Source organism: Cavia porcellus, unplaced genomic scaffold, assembly GCF_034190915.1.
Source record: "Cavia porcellus strain 051 isolate PalLab524CR breed Dunkin Hartley unplaced genomic scaffold, mCavPor4.1 scaffold_7, whole genome shotgun sequence".
Taxonomy (NCBI): Eukaryota; Metazoa; Chordata; class Mammalia; order Rodentia; family Caviidae; genus Cavia; species Cavia porcellus.
Genome location: NW_026947490.1, coordinates 51908873 through 51926394, shown reverse-complemented (window position 1 = coordinate 51926394; position 17522 = coordinate 51908873). Strand labels below are relative to the sequence as shown.

Genomic DNA, 17522 nt, shown 5'->3' with positions numbered 1-17522 from the left:
TGGTAGCTCTGAAAAAGAACCTTAGGCCATGCCATAGACAGTACCTTTTTTTTTTAATTCACCAAAATATCTACTTTGCTCAGGAATAAAATGTGTTGGTTTTGTTTATTTATTTTGAGATACTGAGAACTGAACCTAGGGGATTTGCAGTGAGCTATATCACCAGGCTGTTTAACTTTTTTCTTAAGTCAAGGTCACTCTGAGTCCTTCAGGTTGGGTTTGAACTTGTGATCTTCCTGCCAAAGCCTCTTAGAGTGCTGGAATTCCAGGCACGCATCATATGTGCATCTTAAAATGGGTTATGAGTTTTCATTTCCTTAGCTCCTTTTTACTTTTTTTTAAAACTAGAATTCTTTCAGAGGACCATTTCACTTTTTCTGCACTTAATTTTGAATTTCCAGGGGCTGGGGATTTAGCTCAGCGACATAAGCGCCTGCCTTGCAAGCAGACAGTCGTGAGTTCGATCCCTGGTACCGATAAAAATGAAAAAGACAAAAAAAAAAAAAAAATTTTGAATTTCCTTTTCTCTGTGAAAATCAAATCACATTGAGCCATTTCATGTTTCTCTTTCTATTCTGAAGGTGACAGAATGTTGGCATACTCCAGTGATATTAGGGACTTATAAAGACAAGATTCTAAATAATCTTTTAATTAAGTAAATTTTAAGAACAAGAGTTTAATTTTGCACTAAATTATGCACTGTGAAGGGTCTAATGCCTGTGAACAAGAGGAAGGTGCTTCTCAATGTGAGAGCACGAAGTTGGCAGTTCAGAGGATGAGATGGTGGGTACTACCAGGATTGTCACATGAGATGACAACATAGCACATTTCAGGGTGTGGCCTCAAGTGACAAATCTGGGCTTTAATGAGCAACACTGAAGAGAAGAGAATTATACAAAATAAGTTTGTGCTTAACAGAAATTGCAAAAGCTCACATAATAAAAACGCCATAAGATTAGTTTTCTTTTTTGGGGGGGGTATGGAGAATAGAACCCATAACCTCACACTTGCCAGGCAGATGCTGTGCCACTGAGCTGTATCCCAGCATGCCATAAGTATTTTTTCTTTAGGTCTACAGTGAGTATTTTAAAAGGTAAGATTAAGTCATTTTTAATTCAGCAAGTATATGCCAAGCACCTAATTTTTTTATTTCATTTAATTCTCAAGATAATCCTATAAAATTCATAATATGTCTCATTCTACCTCCAAGTCCCTTGGGAGGCTCTGCCTTTTGATTCTCTCTCCGGTTGATGCTACTGACCTGCCTGCCCACACCACAGATTCCACGGTTAATCTTGCTTCCATGCAGAGAAGCTGATGCCTCAGTCTCGTAGTGTAGCTCCTTTCATGTACCTTGGTCCAGCTTGCCAAATTCTGAGTTCCCTTTGGTTTTCCCTCCAGGTCTTGATCCCATTTTCTTTGGGCATTACTTAGCTAAGTAAAGACACACTCAGTGAGGAATGAGCAAGGAATTGTGCACACCTCAGCCTAACCATACTCCAGATAGGCTACAAGACAAGCTCATTATTTTTTCTATACTTTCTTTCACTCCATTCCTCATAGCTGCCTACAAAAATTACTTTTCTCTTTTGGATTACTTATTCTCTGATGGTAATACCACCTATCCCATCCTCCAAGCTAACATACTGGGGTTATCTTCTGCCATCTTTTCTTCATAGTTCAAACATATTTCTAGAATAAACACATCTAATTATCTGAAACGTCTTAACCGAGCACTTGGATGACTGAGGAAGAAGGACAGGCATAAGTTTAAGGCGAGGCTGCATATCAAAGTGAGTTCAAGGCCAGGGACTACATAATGAAACCCCGTCTTAAAAAAAAAAAAAAAAAAAGAATCTTCCCTATTGGTTGTAGAATAGAATTAGGTACGATATATCTTCACAACTATAACCTTGACTTCCTCACTGATCGTGCTGTACACTCTGCACTTTGACTTCAAGCCTTCATCAATAATCTTGCTTTTTCCTTTAATTCTGTGCCATTTGATACTCTGCTCCCCTTGTGAACATGCTGGGGACATAGTACCTATTTTTCTGGACTCTAGTGTCACCTCCTCTAGGGAGCTTCCTTGGGTGTTATTTTCCCTCAGTAAGACAAAATGAATTTCTCCGTTCATTGTGTATACTATTGTGATTTTCACAATAATTGGATATTCATGTGTCTTGCATCCCCATTCAGAGTGGCAGCTCCTTGTGCTCAGGGACTATGTTTTATTAACTTAGATCACCTTACTTGGCCTGGTGGCTCCTGATTCAATTCACGAACAAATGGTTAAATAACCCTAGGCACTGTTATTGTCCCATCCCATAGGAGGGTGACACCATGGATACCTTTAAACGCGCCTTGCTGCAGAAGACGTTAAAATGCTCATGCAAAGCAGAGCCACAATGCTGTCTTTACTCACATTGATCATATAAATACTTTAGGTGATAATTATTCTTAATATTCTCTTGCAAGTACTAAGTAATTTTTATTGTATTAAAAGATGGGACAGAGCTTATTTAATCAAATTGTTTTCTTCCTGTATTTCTAAAAGCAAATGTAATTTCCTTTTAAGGTCCTGTGAGTGAGAGTTCTATGGTATGAAAGCCACAGGCACAGTGTGTGCCTGGGAGTTAATGTGGAGCAATGAAGTTCGTGGGAAGGAGCCGAAGAGAAGAAGAGAGAAATGGCACAAAGTGAATGTTAGATGTTGCTGGGAGATGACCAGTCCGTCAGAACTGCAGATAAAACGACTCGGACACACTGTACTATTTACGAGTGAAACTGGAGTCATTCTGGAAACAACTTGCCGGAGATGCTACCCTAAAAGAATGTTTCTGTGTTATGATTTCCAAGCTAAGTTGTTTTTACAGCAATCGGGTTGCCCAAACTGGCGCTTGGTTGAGCCAGGTCCAGTGGCTTGTGTGGAAGACTCTCTGGAGAAGCCAATGGGGGTGACGTGGAGCTCAGGGGGAAGCAGCTTTCCCATGTGCCCTGCTCTCTGTCCTCCACCAAAGAACTCTCACTTTTCCTGTTTATATGGAGGTTTTTGTATCTAAACCTGTTTGAAAATCGTGTCCTATAAGTTAAAAAAAATTTTTTTTAAAAAAATCCATGCTTCATTGCTTATGTCTTCTTTTAGAGTTTTATTTTTTTTTTCTTTTAGTTTTAAGGCTGAAAAGAAGGGAGCCTAGAATCTTCAAGTGATGTCTCAGACCTTGCAATATTCGGTGCACTAATCAGTGGTTTGATTTCCTTTTAGTTGCTGTTGATGGTGACTCAGCTTGGGCAAGGACCTGGAAAATCAGGACTGCAGGGGATCTGAGAAAGCAAAGGCTGCAAGAGGTAAGAAGTAAGTTAGGGAGGTTGTGTTCTTTATGCAAAATTTTAAAAAAACAAAGTAGCAGCCTTTCCTCCACTTCTTGCCTATGCAAATGGCTGTAAGGTCCCCTTTTCCTACAGTGTTTACCATATCTCAAATAGAGTAGCAATTTATTACAGATTTATACATACCAAATGTAATCCTAAAGTACAGTGAATGTTTACATTAAAAAGTTATTACAGTAAAAGACACCTTGCCAATAATCTCTCTCGAAATAATTTCCCCTTACTTGCAATGTGCATATCCCACTGTTCTTTGTCAGTTTCTGAAGCAGTTCTGGAAATCTTTCTTGAGTGTCTTTAGTTGTGTTATCACAACTGCCTTGGGCTCCTGAAATCATCCGAAACATTTATGTTGTATGGTCCTTTCAACTTTGGTGAAGAGTCCAGTTATACAGTACAGATCTGATGAACAAGGTGGAGGAGGGTGCACCATAATAGGTGCAGAAGCTGCTCTATGTTGAATGGCACGAGCAGCAGCCACTACGTTTGCTTTACCCTGCCTCATAAAGACATTCTCTGGCTGGGGCTGGGGTTGTGGCTCCGGGGTAGAGTTCTCTCCTTGCATGAAGAAGACCCTGGGTTTGATTCCCAGAACCAAACACAACAAAATCACTTGCAAAAGAAGTCTATTAGAACTGCTTCATGATGGAAGTCTGTTGTGAGGGGACTAGCAGCATTGTGTTTTTAGTGTAATATTTTCTTTTTTAAGGTTAAATATTCTCTATATAGTTTGCCCACTCATAATACATTTTGCAAGACTATGTATTGTATACTGATGCACATGGTATATGTTGGTTTGATGGTAGGATTGAGATAAAATTTAGAGGAGTTGTGAAATGTGATTACAGAATTTCTTTGTTTTTGGAGATGATACAATGATTCATTTAACTTTGGCTTTAAAATAGATTGAATTTCCGTGAGGAAGAGTTCTTTACCTGTGTAATTCAATTATTCTATCAAAGCTGGAAAATAGGGTGTGGTCAATAGCAAAATAGCTGTAGACAGTGAACTGGAAAAAGGTCAGAAGATCATTAAGATACTTGATTATGAAAAGAAAATTGGGAAATTAGTTTTAGGTGAAAGAGCACTGCATTTAGAAAGCCAAAGAAAGACACTGCTGTGGTCCTCATTGACTGAGAGGGAGAAGCTGTGATTCAGAGACAGAAAGACAAATACTTCTGACATTAAGGGGTGATAATATCATTTGACATGAGATTGAACAAAGGATGGAAAGCTAGTCTGAAATCCAGGGATTAAAAAATAAATAGCAAAATGTAAGTGTAAGGTTCAGACAAAATAAAAATATTAAAGAGGAAAGACTTAATTATATAGTGGGAAAAAGGATGCAAACAATACAAAAAACAAGTCTAAAGAGACACAATTTGGATTGAACAAATTTCCAAAAATGTAAAGAAAGAGTAGTATTGTAAAGAAATTGTAAAGAAAGAGATGGTATTGAAAGACAGGAATACAAAACTCACTGAGAGCTTGTTTAAAATTACTGAAAGGAATATAAGGGATGATCGAGATGTACATGTGTTTAAGTAAAAAATATTAGTATAAAGGATTTATTGCCACTAATCCCATGCAAATATTCTGTCTTGCATCCAACACACTTATGCAGTCATTCTTGCCACTTTCTGAAGTAGTTCTGCAAGTCCTCTTTCATGAGTATCTCTAAGAGATAGGATAAAAAATATAGTGATAACGTGCCATCCAGTAGAAGGGGAAACTCATAGAAACACTATGAGGTGTCCTCAGGTACCTTTTTCACTCAGGCTGGGGCCATGTGACTTCTGGCTCCTCTTCAAAGTCAAAAAGGTCACGAAAGGTAAACATTTTGATTGGATTCAAGACATTGAGGCAGTTGCCACAACACAACTACAAAAGTCATGAATGAAAACTTCCAGAATTGCTTCAGAAAGTGACAAGAGTGATGGATTAGTGTGTTCCAAGTGAGGGGGAGGGTGTAGAGGGGGTTTGTTGGCACACAGTGATCATAGTTTTAGATTATACTTTCTATGGTAAAAGAAAGATATACCCAGAGACATCCTAGGCAGTTTACCAGGTAATATCAGAGTAGTAAATAATAGTCATTAATATTGCAAGATTAAGCTTCTCTCTTGTTTTGGGGGGAATTAGGAATGAGTTCATGCAGAATAAAGCAATTACCATACATGAGCTCGAGTTAAGGTTTCTCGCTCCCGATGGCATGTGTGGCTTTGTGCCATGAAATCAGAGTAGACAAGACTCAGGCGTGTCACTGGAATTCCAGAAAGTTGTGAACTATACATTTTAAAGCAGAATCACTCTTTTAACTTCAGGAATGAATTCAGGAAGGTTTAGATTTAGCATAATGGCAATTCTCACATTAAGAAGATCAAATTGGAAATTACTAGCACAGATGAAAAATGTGTAATTTGTGTGTGTGCATTTCTCTATGTATGTGCCATGGTGAGATAAAAATGGACTGGAGCATGGAAAGTAATTTAACCGTTTAAAGATACAATTGTTTCATTAATATTTACTTATACCTGATTAAATATTCATGATGCCTAGCCTTCTCTGCTTGTCTAACAGGATTGTATTCATGGCCATCTACAACCAGCTCAGCACAAGGAGGTCTCAATTAGCCATTCAGACTGACAGAAGACTCTCAGCCAGGGATCCCTCACCCTGAAATGGGCTAAAAGCAGAGGATGAGTTTGTCTGCCATCAGAAACAGCCAGGAAACCGACTTGCCCTGGACTGGAATTACAGAACAGCACCAGTTAGAGATGAATGGGCCCCACAAGAACACAGACAGGAGTATTTCAGAAATGAACAGGTAAATACAGCCAAGTAAAAGAAAACCCTCTGCCTCAGGGAGCCAGTATCTATAAAGGGAAAAGAATTCATAGTGCAAAGGGGACTGTAATTGGGGTACTTGACACCCAGCACCTTACTTCCATCTGGCACCATGAGACCAGCCAGCATGTTACATAGTCTCTAATACTACTTTAGACATCTGTAAATCAGGACTGAAGGAGCTGTCCTCTGAGGGAGGGAGTTACCCCCTCCAGCACTGCTTGTGTCTGAGTCTCTGGGTGTTTTATAAGTCCAGGCTACAATGGCTGCATGACCTCACAATATATTGTAATTACTTGCCCCATGGTTATTTCTCCTTTAAACTGTGAGCCTCTGGAGAACTCAGACTATGTCACGTACATTGTATGTCCCTGAAGGCCTGGTAGCATCCCAGCTAGTACATACAGTAACTATCTTTTAATAATTTAGCTTTGAAGATGCTAAGGTTTGCTGTTAGGAGTGTGTGGAGAGTGTGTTCACTGTGTGAATGAGTACCCAGTGTGGAGATGCTCACACACATTGTAGGAATTACACTACAGTGTGGATCATTGTTAGCTTTTTCTTCTGTAAATTATGCTAGACTCTCTGGGAACAGAGTTGAAGAGGACATGGAACCACTGTATCTGTAGTCCACAGGATAATGGCTTCCCCAAGACATGACTACTTTCTAACTCCCAAAGCCTGTGAATGTTACCTTACAGCAAAAAGAGGCATCTCAGGCTTGATTAAATTGCAGGACCTTGGTAACAGGGGATCCTGAATTTTTCTGACCAAAGTGGTCGTATGAGTCCTTAAAAATGGAAGAGGAAGGAAAAAGAGCAGGTCAGAGACATGCCACATGCTGGCTTTGAAACTGGAGAAAGGCTACAAACCGAGAAGCGTGAGTGGTGCCCCAAAGTCAGAATATCGCACTACAGGGCACGGAACGGAATAATGCTAACAACCTGAATGAACAGGGAACAATTCTCCCTTTAACTCCTTAGACACAAATAAAAGCTGCTGTAACCTTTATTTTATCCAATGAGATTTATGCTAGACTTCAGACTTACAGAGCTATAAACTGAACTTGTGAAGTTTCAATACCCACTCAATGTATAATAGATATTTTTTTAGCATTAGGAATCCAACTCAGAGCCTTCACACTGAGCTACACCACCACCTCTCTGCCCCTAACATTTTTAAAAAAATTGACAGAGTCCTTAAGTCCCTTGCCTTCTGTGGGACTTAACTTCTGATTTTCTTGCCTCAGCTTCCCCGAGTTCTGGGGTTACAGGCCTGCACCTCCACCATGCCTGGCTGGTTTGTAATAGTCTTTTAGGGCAGCCTTAGAAAACTAATATAGCATCTCTGGCTAGAAAACTACACTTCCCATTTAACTTTCTGGTCCCCTAAGGATTTTAGCAACACCAGAACTGTGCTTAGACATTTACTAGTGGTCAGGATAAAAATCAAAGAGAAAAAATAATTTCTTCTTCTTTTTTTTTTTTTTTTTTTGGATAGGAGTGTCTTGCTCTCCTTTCTACGGTCATGTGTTTGGATTCTTAGGGGCTCCTCCTTGTTTTAAACTGGGGAGCAGCTATGACACCCAGTGTTTAATTTGTAGTATTTAGTGTGCTTCAGCATATGTCTCCAGAACTATGTCTTGTGCAAAGTGAAATCACCTCTACGCTGTGTCTTTAAAAGCCGGAGAAGTGCACGGGGCAGCAACAGCAGTCAATACCAATTTCCACATCTGGATCAATACCATCGGGCCGCTCTGTAGCTGCAAAGATTGTTTCACACACATACTCAGGGAAAGGGAGGGCTGGGAGAGAAAGGGAATTGGTTTTAATGATTTCATGGCTTGGACTATTCCCTCTCTCCCTCTTTTCTTTAAAAGAAATAAATACATAAAATTAGAAACCAAATTTAAAGGACCTGTCAGTCTGCATGAAATCCAGCTTCTTTCCCTGACCTGTCACCCAAAGTGGCATCCAATCTAGCAAATAGCCTTATTCTGTGTGGGGGCTTCAGGTACTGAAGAAAAGGGGTGACAATAACTGTCTGTCGTGATGCCGTAATAAAAATGCTCCGTATTTACAGCGGTCCTCTCCTCTGGACTTTATAGGCATTTTCCTCAGTCTACAAATAGAAAAACAAGGACCAGCAATGCACTGACCTTTGTCCACGGAAAACAAGCAGATGTAGGATCTTCTACTTGTGTGTGCTGTCTGCGTGTGTTTGGACAACAGGGGTCTGAATTCTTCCTTAGGTTGTTTCAGTGCAGCCTGACTTTGCAGTCCTGAGTGATAGGGATGACATCCCTGCTAAGTGGGACAGGGAGCTGTTTTTCACAAGACACAGTTGTTGAATCTGCCAAGAGAAAGCAACTGCAATTGAAACAGCAGGGCAAGGGCGAGGATCTGATGCCATTAGCTTTGCTGGAAGCTTTCCCAGTAGGTCAGGGTCTCAACCATTATTTCTCCTGTGAGTAGGCACAGCTTTGATGCCTCGGCGCCCCGGCGAGGCCCCAGTGAGTGTGCTCTGCTGCCACACAGCCCATTAGCTCGCCTCCAAAGAGGGCTGAACCTCACTCCGTAGAGGCAGATGCACTTTCAGGATGAGCCAAACAAAGGAATAAATATGTCCCCTCTGGGCCCTGAGATTATGGAGAAGCTTGGTTTTCAGCTTGGTAAATGCCACAGCTACAAGCGTGACCAGCTCAATTTTTAAGGCAGATCAAATGACTTTCAGGGATGGTTATGTATGACCCCCTGCTGGAGGGGTGAGAGGTTTGGTGAAAGACTCACTTTTCTCTATAGCATTTCCAAAAAATTCTCTTTTTTGGTTGCCTTCCTTATATTTTCTTTTCCTGCAGGGGTATGGGAAGTTACAGATATTATTTCACAGATGCCATTTGACTCTACCCCTGCTTCTTAGCTGAGCTTGGGGACAGAGGGTCTCATGGTCAGGGAAGATGACCGTGTAGAGGCTTAGGGAATTAATAAGGTGGGGACCAAACAAGCCAGCAGCACCTTAGGGCTGGGACAGGACCAGGGCAGAAAAGCCTCCTTTCACTTTGATGCAGTAAATTTCTACAAATAGAATCTGAATCCCAGAGCCCTCAGATCCTAGCTGCCTGATTAAAAATAGGTGCTCGCTACATGGACTCATGCCACGTGTGCTCAGGTTTGCTGCTTTTGCAGGGCTCCCAGGCTTTTACTTTACTGCTATTCTCCTGAAGGACAGGTTTGCAACGCTGACCCAGCAGAGACAGTGCTAGACATGATATGTTTCTGAAATTCTGATGCCTTTCCTTAAGTGATGTTAAACCCCTATTAAATTAATCTCACTAAACAAGACCCGAGAAAAGCAAAAAACACTGGAAACACGACTCTTCTTTTGCAAGAAGTCTCCCGTGTCTGTAACATTCTCAGACTGCCCACACTGTTTTCGGTTCTTCTTGATGCTTGCTTCATGTTTATCCCAACACATCCTAAATCAATTAACAGCAATTAGTTTGATTATGAAACCATAAAACCAGATATAAAAAGGTCCCATAAATCTTCTAATAAAACACCCAATAATACAAACTTTTCTGGTTAATAGCTAAATTAAGTGGGGTTTTTTTGTTGTTGTTGTTATTATTATGTGGCTCCCACTTGAGCTTAATGAGAAGTGTTACATGTAAAATCTCCTTCAGAACACAGAAGGTACAGATCAAAGCTTTTTGGTCCAGGAAGGATCAGCTGAATGCTTTCTCCCCATAGTTCATTCAACTTTCTTTAGTTTTCCAGAGAGTCTTACACCTAACTTTATTTTAGGTTACGACTAACCTAAAATACAGACTAAATCATGTTTTGGTAGGATTGCTTTTGGTTAGTCATTCTTAACTTACCATAGTTCTACATGTTGAGGCAGAAGTTGCAAAAGACCATTTTTCCTGTGACAAGAGTACACTAAGATTTAGGTCCTTTTCTATACTACCAGATAAATATCCAAAGGGGTATATCTAAAATGTTTGTTTAAAGAATATCATTGGATGGCCATCAAATCTAATGGTATGGTCATGGGATATTTATGGGCATCTGGCATGTGTCAGCACCAAAGACCCCCAGGAGAGATTCACATGGCAAATGTTATCATTAATCAGTTCCTTAAATAACTTAAATTTTTTATGACTAATACTAATGGTCATATACTGATGACAACCATGGAAACATAACAAAACCAAGCAATCATTAAAAAAAGACATGGTCTGTGTTAAAAAATATTGTTTTCCTGGTTGTCTCAGGACTTCTTCCTTCCTGTTTTCTTGAAGTTTCGAGAGAGGTGGTCAACCCTTAACATGAAGAAAGCTCATTTGTAAAGTTTTGTTGAATATCCGGGAAGAAGGGATCTGGTTGGATTGACAGGAGATCTGATTTTGCCCTCAGGAAAGGAAACAGAGCTGACATTGGATATAGATCATATCTCTCTAGATATTTCTTGTGTGAGCTGATTGCAACCTGCTTTCTTTGGGACCTCAATATGGCATGGTGGTTGGGATCGTAGTATAGCATATTTGTTTTGTGTTTTGTTTTCATTCATTCCATGAAATTTATTGAGTGCCTACTAAATGCACTGTGCCATGTGCATAGGCGTTTATTTAATTACATCTTGCATCATTTGGCAGATTGATTCCATAATCACAGATTAGTTGGCTGGGATTCTGATTCTAATTTTGCCCACAATTTGCCATGTGGCTGTGAGTTAGGCACCCTACCCCTGTAAGATACTTCGATTTCTTTCTCTACATTGTGGAAATAATAGTAACTGACAGCTGCTTAGAGATGTGCTGGGATGATTCATGTTCAAGGTGAGACTTGTGAAGTTCAATTATTTCATTCTCAAAAAGCCACTCTGAGATTGGTGCAAGTGAAGATTTGTTTTTAATTTATGTTGTAGTAGATACAGATTCCTGCAGAAATTTTATTTCTTCATTACTTTTTCTGACTTAATGACTACAAGCTAGATTTTCAAGTTTCCATGTTAGAGGTCAGTAAATGGAGATTGAGTGGCCAAACCCGAGTCCCACTAAAAGATTTGCAGCAGCAATGCATAGGCAAAACATTATACATGTCCAAAAGCGGGGTGAACGCAAATTTGAGAATGAGTTTAGAGGAAACTGAGTTTAGATCTGAGCCTGTATTTTCTCCCTAGATCCAGACTTAATTGTATTGTTTAGTGAGGATAGTTAACTTGGCTCCTGGTTTCATCCCTTTTTTTCCCTCCTTTTCCTCCTTCTCCATCTTTTTTTCCCCCAGTGCTGAGGGTTGAACCCAAAGTCTCTGGACTGAGTTACATTCTCAGCCCTTTTTATTTATGTATGTGTTTAGTTATCTATTTATTTATATTTTGAGAGAGAATCTCATTAAGGTTTCAAGGCTGGGCTCCATCTCACAATCCTCCTGCCTCAGCCTCCCAGAGGATTGATATTATGAATGTGCCCACCACATCTGGCTGACTTGTTTCCTGGCCAGCAAATGTGTTAGCCTCAGACATTACCCTCACTCTGAACTGGCAAAACTACACTACTGTATTCACTATCAAATTGGCAGATACCACCTAAGGCATGTACATCTTCATGACTTAACAAATAATCAACTTATTGTTTAAAGATCCACGAAGTATGATAAATGATTCCTCAGAGGGTGAGCCTGGGTGCAGCAGGTTGACGGTTGGGTGGTAAAACCTTAGGTAGTTGTGAGAGCAAGTCAGATGACGAGAATCTTGAATTTGGAAGCCTTATTTTATGTCACAAAGACTCAGCGTCAGATGAGAAGAGTCAAACTGTGAGCTGGAAGATGGCAACTTGTGAAGATACAGGAAACAGTGCCACTTCAAAGTTTCCTTCTCTAATTGAGAGACCTTGTCTTTCCAAACCTCTGCTTAAACGCATGGGGCTGTGTGAAGAGTCCATGAGAACATGGATTTGACTTTGCAACACTATACAGCAGAAGAAAATATAAGGGAGGCAGTCAAAAAAGCGAAATTTTAGAATTGCTATAGAGAGAAAGAAGTCTTTGGCCAAACCTCTCAATCCTGCAGCAGGGGGTCATACATAACCATCCCTGAAAGTCATTTGATCTGCCTTAAAGATCGAGCTGGTCACGCTTGTAGCTGTGGCATTTACCAAGCTGAGAACGAATCTTCCCCATGATCTCATGGCCCAGAGGGCACATATTTATTCCTTTGTTTGGCTCATCTTGAATGTGCATCTGCCTCTATGGAGTGAGAGTCAGCCTTCTTTGGAGGCAAGCTAATGGGCTGTGTAATGGCAGATCACACTCACTGGAACTTCAGTAGGATTCTCAGGATTCTCAGGATTTGCAAGGAGGAGACCCGAAGAAGGAGAATTTGAAGTTTTTGCCAGGGAGGATTATGCATCCATAATAAGGATTCTGTATGTCTGCGGGATTCACAGCCCCTAGCAGTTTGGGATCAGGTGAGCAGTGGAAGACACAAAGGACAATGGTACAAGAAACAGTAGTTTGGAAATTATTATAATAATTCATCTGAGAGATATCACAGTTTGAACCAGAGGCTAAAAATAAAGATTGTGAGATATGTATAAACTATATATTTGAAGGTCAAACCAACAAGATTTACTGGTAGATTAAGTTGAGGTGGGTAGGAAATAGGATGAAGGTGATTCTAAGTATTTTATTTTGGCTTACATCCTTTGATGCCAAGTAGTATTGCGGGAAATTTTGGAAGGAGCGTATTGGTGTCGAAGGGTCAACATGAGTTTCAGTTTTGGCCTATTAAGTTGTGTAAGTCATTTACATATTCAAGTAGATATGCCAAGTGCCAGGGAACTGACTGATGGAATTGGAGCTTGTAAAACCTTGGAAACTGTGACAGTTAATTTTAGGTGTCAACTTGACTGGATTAAGATCCTCAGATGGCTGGTAATGAATTATTTCTGGGTATCTGTGGGAGGTGTTTCTGGAGTAGTCTGGCATTTGAATCAGTGAAGTAAGTAAGCAAAACCCGTCCTCAGTCACTGGGCGGTGAGGGAGGCACCATTCAGCCAGCTGAGGACCTCAATAAAAGAGACAGGCAGAGGAAAGGTGACGTCACACTTTCTTCTGGAGTTGGGATACCTTTCTTCTCTTGCCCTTGGACATCAGAACTCCATGTCCTTTAGGTTGTGGACTCAGATACTTGCACAAGTGACATCCTGGGCTCTCAGGTTTTGATCTTAAACTGAGATTACATCTTGCTAGTTCTCCAACTTTTGGACTTGAACTGAGGCTTGCTACCAGCTTCTCTGCCTTCCAAGTTCCAGACTTCTCAGCATCCACTATCATATGAGCCAGTTCCCATAATAAATTTCCTCTTGTATATGCGCATGTATACATGTGTTTTTATGTATTCTTCTGGTTCTGTATGGAGAACCCTAGACTTTGGTATAAGGGGTTGTTCTAGAAGAACAGAACTTTAAAGATGAGTTTTATTAATTTGTTTTGAAGTTTCTAGAATTGACTCTATTATGATAAGATCTTAAATTATGAAAAACACTTATTCAACTTTAATAGTATGGAGAAAACTGATAGGCAGTCTCTGTTATGAACTATTCACGAACACTGAATATCTGTGATGAATACTTTTATTGAGACATTTATAAAAGTCAAAAGGCTTAGTGATTCTGTGTATAGTTATTTCGACTATATGAAAAAACCAAGAAATATGATGCTATTGACTTGTTGCTCCTATATCACTGGGCAAGTTGGTGAAAGGAAAGGATGAGCTCAGAGATTCAAATTCCTGGCTCCAGCTTTGTATAAGTAGCCTAAGAACTTCTGTATGACCTGAAGAAGAATCTTTTCTCCTATAGCCACAGGACTGAGAATGCTGGAAATCAAAACCAAGTCTGCCTCATGCAACTGGCTAAGTTAACAATAGAAGTGAACTTTCAGCTGTGCTGGATGTCTACTGCTAAAAATGAGGGCATTGATTTAGGCAAGACTGGGATCTTGTAAGGTGAGATGGGCGTGTAGGAGGCGGCGCTAATGGAACTGAAGACTTCGAACTCTTACATTCAGATAAGTATTTTCCCATTTCAGGAGACTTCCCTAATATCAGTGGCAAAGACTTTCTGCCTGTGGTGACATTAAACCTCTCTCTGAGGGAACTGACCTTTCCTGGCCTGAGGACACATCTATTGTCTCAGGTACTTGCCAAGCAAGACAACAACTGATTCTTCTTGGAACCCATTGCTATCTCTCTGTCCTAAGAGGTGTGATCAGGAAACAGATGAATGCTTAAATCACATAAAAATTATTACATTGATACATTGCCATTGATCCAGCTTGAAATACTCCTCTCACTGTGAGCAGACTTATCTTATTGTTCTTGTCACTTTCTGAAACAACTCTAGAAGTCCTCTTTCATGATTGTCCTAAGTTGCACAATCTGGCTCTCTTGATGTTTTCTGAATCAATTTAAAATGCTTCCCTTTGATGGTCATTTTGACTTTGTAGAAAAGCCAGGAACTGTACAGTGTAAGATCTGGTGGAAAAGATGAACGAAGACACAGTAATAGTTTTTCAAGAGTGTCTTTCCATTGAATGGTATTTGGTAATACTGTTCACATTTGGTGTAGACTCAGAAAAGGACTTTCAGAATTGCTTCAGAAATTAGTAATAATGATATGATGGGGAATATTTTAAGAGGGATTAATGTGTCTTTTACTGTAACATTTTTTTAAAAGTAAGCACACACACTATGTTTTTTGATCATTCTTTGTGCAATTAAACCCGAGTCCCAGCAGGCCTCCAAGGTGAAATGCAAATTGTGACTCATGAAGAGGTTTGCAACATTTAATAAAGAACTACTTGACTTTTCTAATTTACACAAACAGAAATTTTGGAACAGAGACTGAGGACGTGAGGTGCAGGAGTAGGGACAGAAAATTGGGTGAGACTGCACTTAGCCATCTGAGCTCACTAAGCAAAGATTCTGCCTTTAATGTTGCAGTTCAGGGGAGGAGAGAGGATCCTAATCATTTGGTTTTTAGGCTGAAACATAGATCAAAGAATGGTCCACCGTGAATTTACTTTCTCTGGACCATCTTGACTCATACAGTGACCTTTATGAGAACAGTTTCTTTGGAGCAGATTCTAGAGGTTGGGGGCACGAGGAAATAGAGAATGATGGATAATTCTTTTGAAGAGCTTTGTAGCAAGGGGGAAAAGTGAGGAGGGTTAATGGAAGGAGGCAAGAATCTGATCAAAGAATACCTGCCTTTTCTTTTCAAAAAGGTGTTTATATGTTGATGGGATGATTTTGTTAAGAAGGAAATTGAAGCTAAACAGAGAAAAGAAATGGGAGGAGCAGTGTCCCTGTGAAGGTGAGATAGGATCTAACCAGGGACGTAGGCAGAGGGTCTGACATAGTCACACAGCCCATTAATGGCGGAGCTGGGACATAGACCCTACCTACAAACTGTTGAGTCAACACTTTACAACCACTATATCCTTAGATCTATAGTTTAAAATACTTTCAGCAATAGACATCTTTTTTAAGAAGCACAGTCTTATAATTCACATATAATAGGTAAATCACTCTGGTAAAGTGGGTGAGAGACAAATGGAAGACCACAGACTTACTACCTGTGATGCCCTGTGTCTTAGTCTATTTAACAAAATGCTATAAAAGAGTGGCTCAAAACAACGATAATTTGTTTCTCACAGTTCTAGAGATTAGACCTCAGATCAGGGCACCAGCACGGTCAGGCCTGATGAGGTCCCTCGTCTAGATTGCATACTAAAGACTTCTCATTGTGTCCTCACTGAACTAAAAGAAAGTGAGTTAGTTCTCTCGTTTCTCCCCAGAAAAGCTCTAATCCCACTCACGAGGAATCTGTTTATGTCCCAATCACCTCTAAAAGACCTTCATACAGATAGCATCACAGTCTTGATTAGATTTCAACATAAAAATTTAGAGGGAAACGTAAAGCATTTGGTCGGTAATACACTGCATGCCCCCTCAAACCCTTTAACTAGCTCCTCGGATCTCTGAGACGCTAAGGAAAATAATCTGAAAAGCTTAGTCTAGGTGATCTTTTTACCATTAAAATTGCTTAAGTCCATAATAATACAATGGGAGGGCCTTAAATTGCCCCCCTGTTCTGGACATTATATCCACATACTGCAGCTCTGGGTCAACAGTCACTACAGAATGGAGGAAATAAATAGAAATGTTCATCTCACAGGGACCCAGGGTCCTCTCCCTTCACCTTTCAAATAAACAGAACCAAAAACAACATAGAAAGTCATTTACAAAACAAGCTATCCTTGGGGACATGGCAATCTTGTTAACAGTTTAGGCTTGTCAGCATGAACATCTGTTTTAATAGCACATCTGTATGGGTGTAGTACTTAGCAGAGGAACCTAGCTTTTGTCTCAAGAATTTAATGGATTTTTTTCTTTCCTGTTTTAAAGCCCTTTCCCTATACAATTAGTCAGTTGAAAGTGAAATCGTTCTGCTCAGTCTTGAAAAGGGAGATCAATAACTGTGGGGCGATGCTATGTGCAGAATTCCAGGTAGCAGCTGTAGCTAATGAAACAGTGAGTAATTTCACCAGTGTCTCAACTCAAGAAGTCAGGACTGCTGTCCAAAAGGCCCCGTCACAGAGGGGAGGGACAGGGCAGCTCCGAGCTGAGAGGGACACAGATGTAAGCCAGGTGTGGGGGAGGGTCGCACATCTTGTCTGGAAATGAGAAGAGAGAACACTAGATTCTGGGGAAGAGACTCACAAGGCTGTGTGTGGGAACTGGGAAGGCCGTAAAGATAATGACAGAGTTTCTATGAGTAACTTCTCTTTGGTCTTTGGTCCTTTATTTATCCATTTGTTGGAGGGATGCTGGTGAACACCTATTGTGTGTCAAGCTTCTGAGAAAGGGAAGGTGACCTAGGGTTTGTCTTTAAGAAGCAGACAGCACAGTGCATCAAATGGAGGAAAATAATTGAATTTGCTAATGTGAAAATATTGAGGGTATATTCAACAAGGGAGAGAGATACGCAGGGTATTTTTCATTCTGTATTTTAATATTTTGACCTCCATTTTTCTTATGTTAATTCCTCAGAAAAAGAATTAGGGGGATATTTACATGGCCCCATAACAATTCTTTTTATGTGCTTGGCCTACAGGATATGCTACAGAGTGTTGCAGTTGAAATTAGCGTTTATTTGTTTTGTTGTTTTCACATGCATTATCTCCTAGGTTCCTTAGAGCAGCCTTTCAAAACAGACAGACTTC

General features: G+C 40.1%; 1 long non-coding RNA gene across 1 annotated transcript; it reads right to left on the bottom strand.

The window, feature by feature from the left end:
- Window positions 1–3132: 3132 nt before the first annotated feature.
- On the bottom strand, window positions 3133–8531 carry LOC134476728 (uncharacterized). Its single transcript, XR_010048533.1, has 4 exons — window positions 8393–8531; window positions 7896–8038; window positions 6934–7024; window positions 3133–3339 (listed from the first exon to the last, which is right to left on the bottom strand). It is a non-coding gene; the product is annotated as an uncharacterized LOC134476728 (long non-coding RNA).
- Between the last annotated feature and the right edge of the window lie 8991 nt (window positions 8532–17522).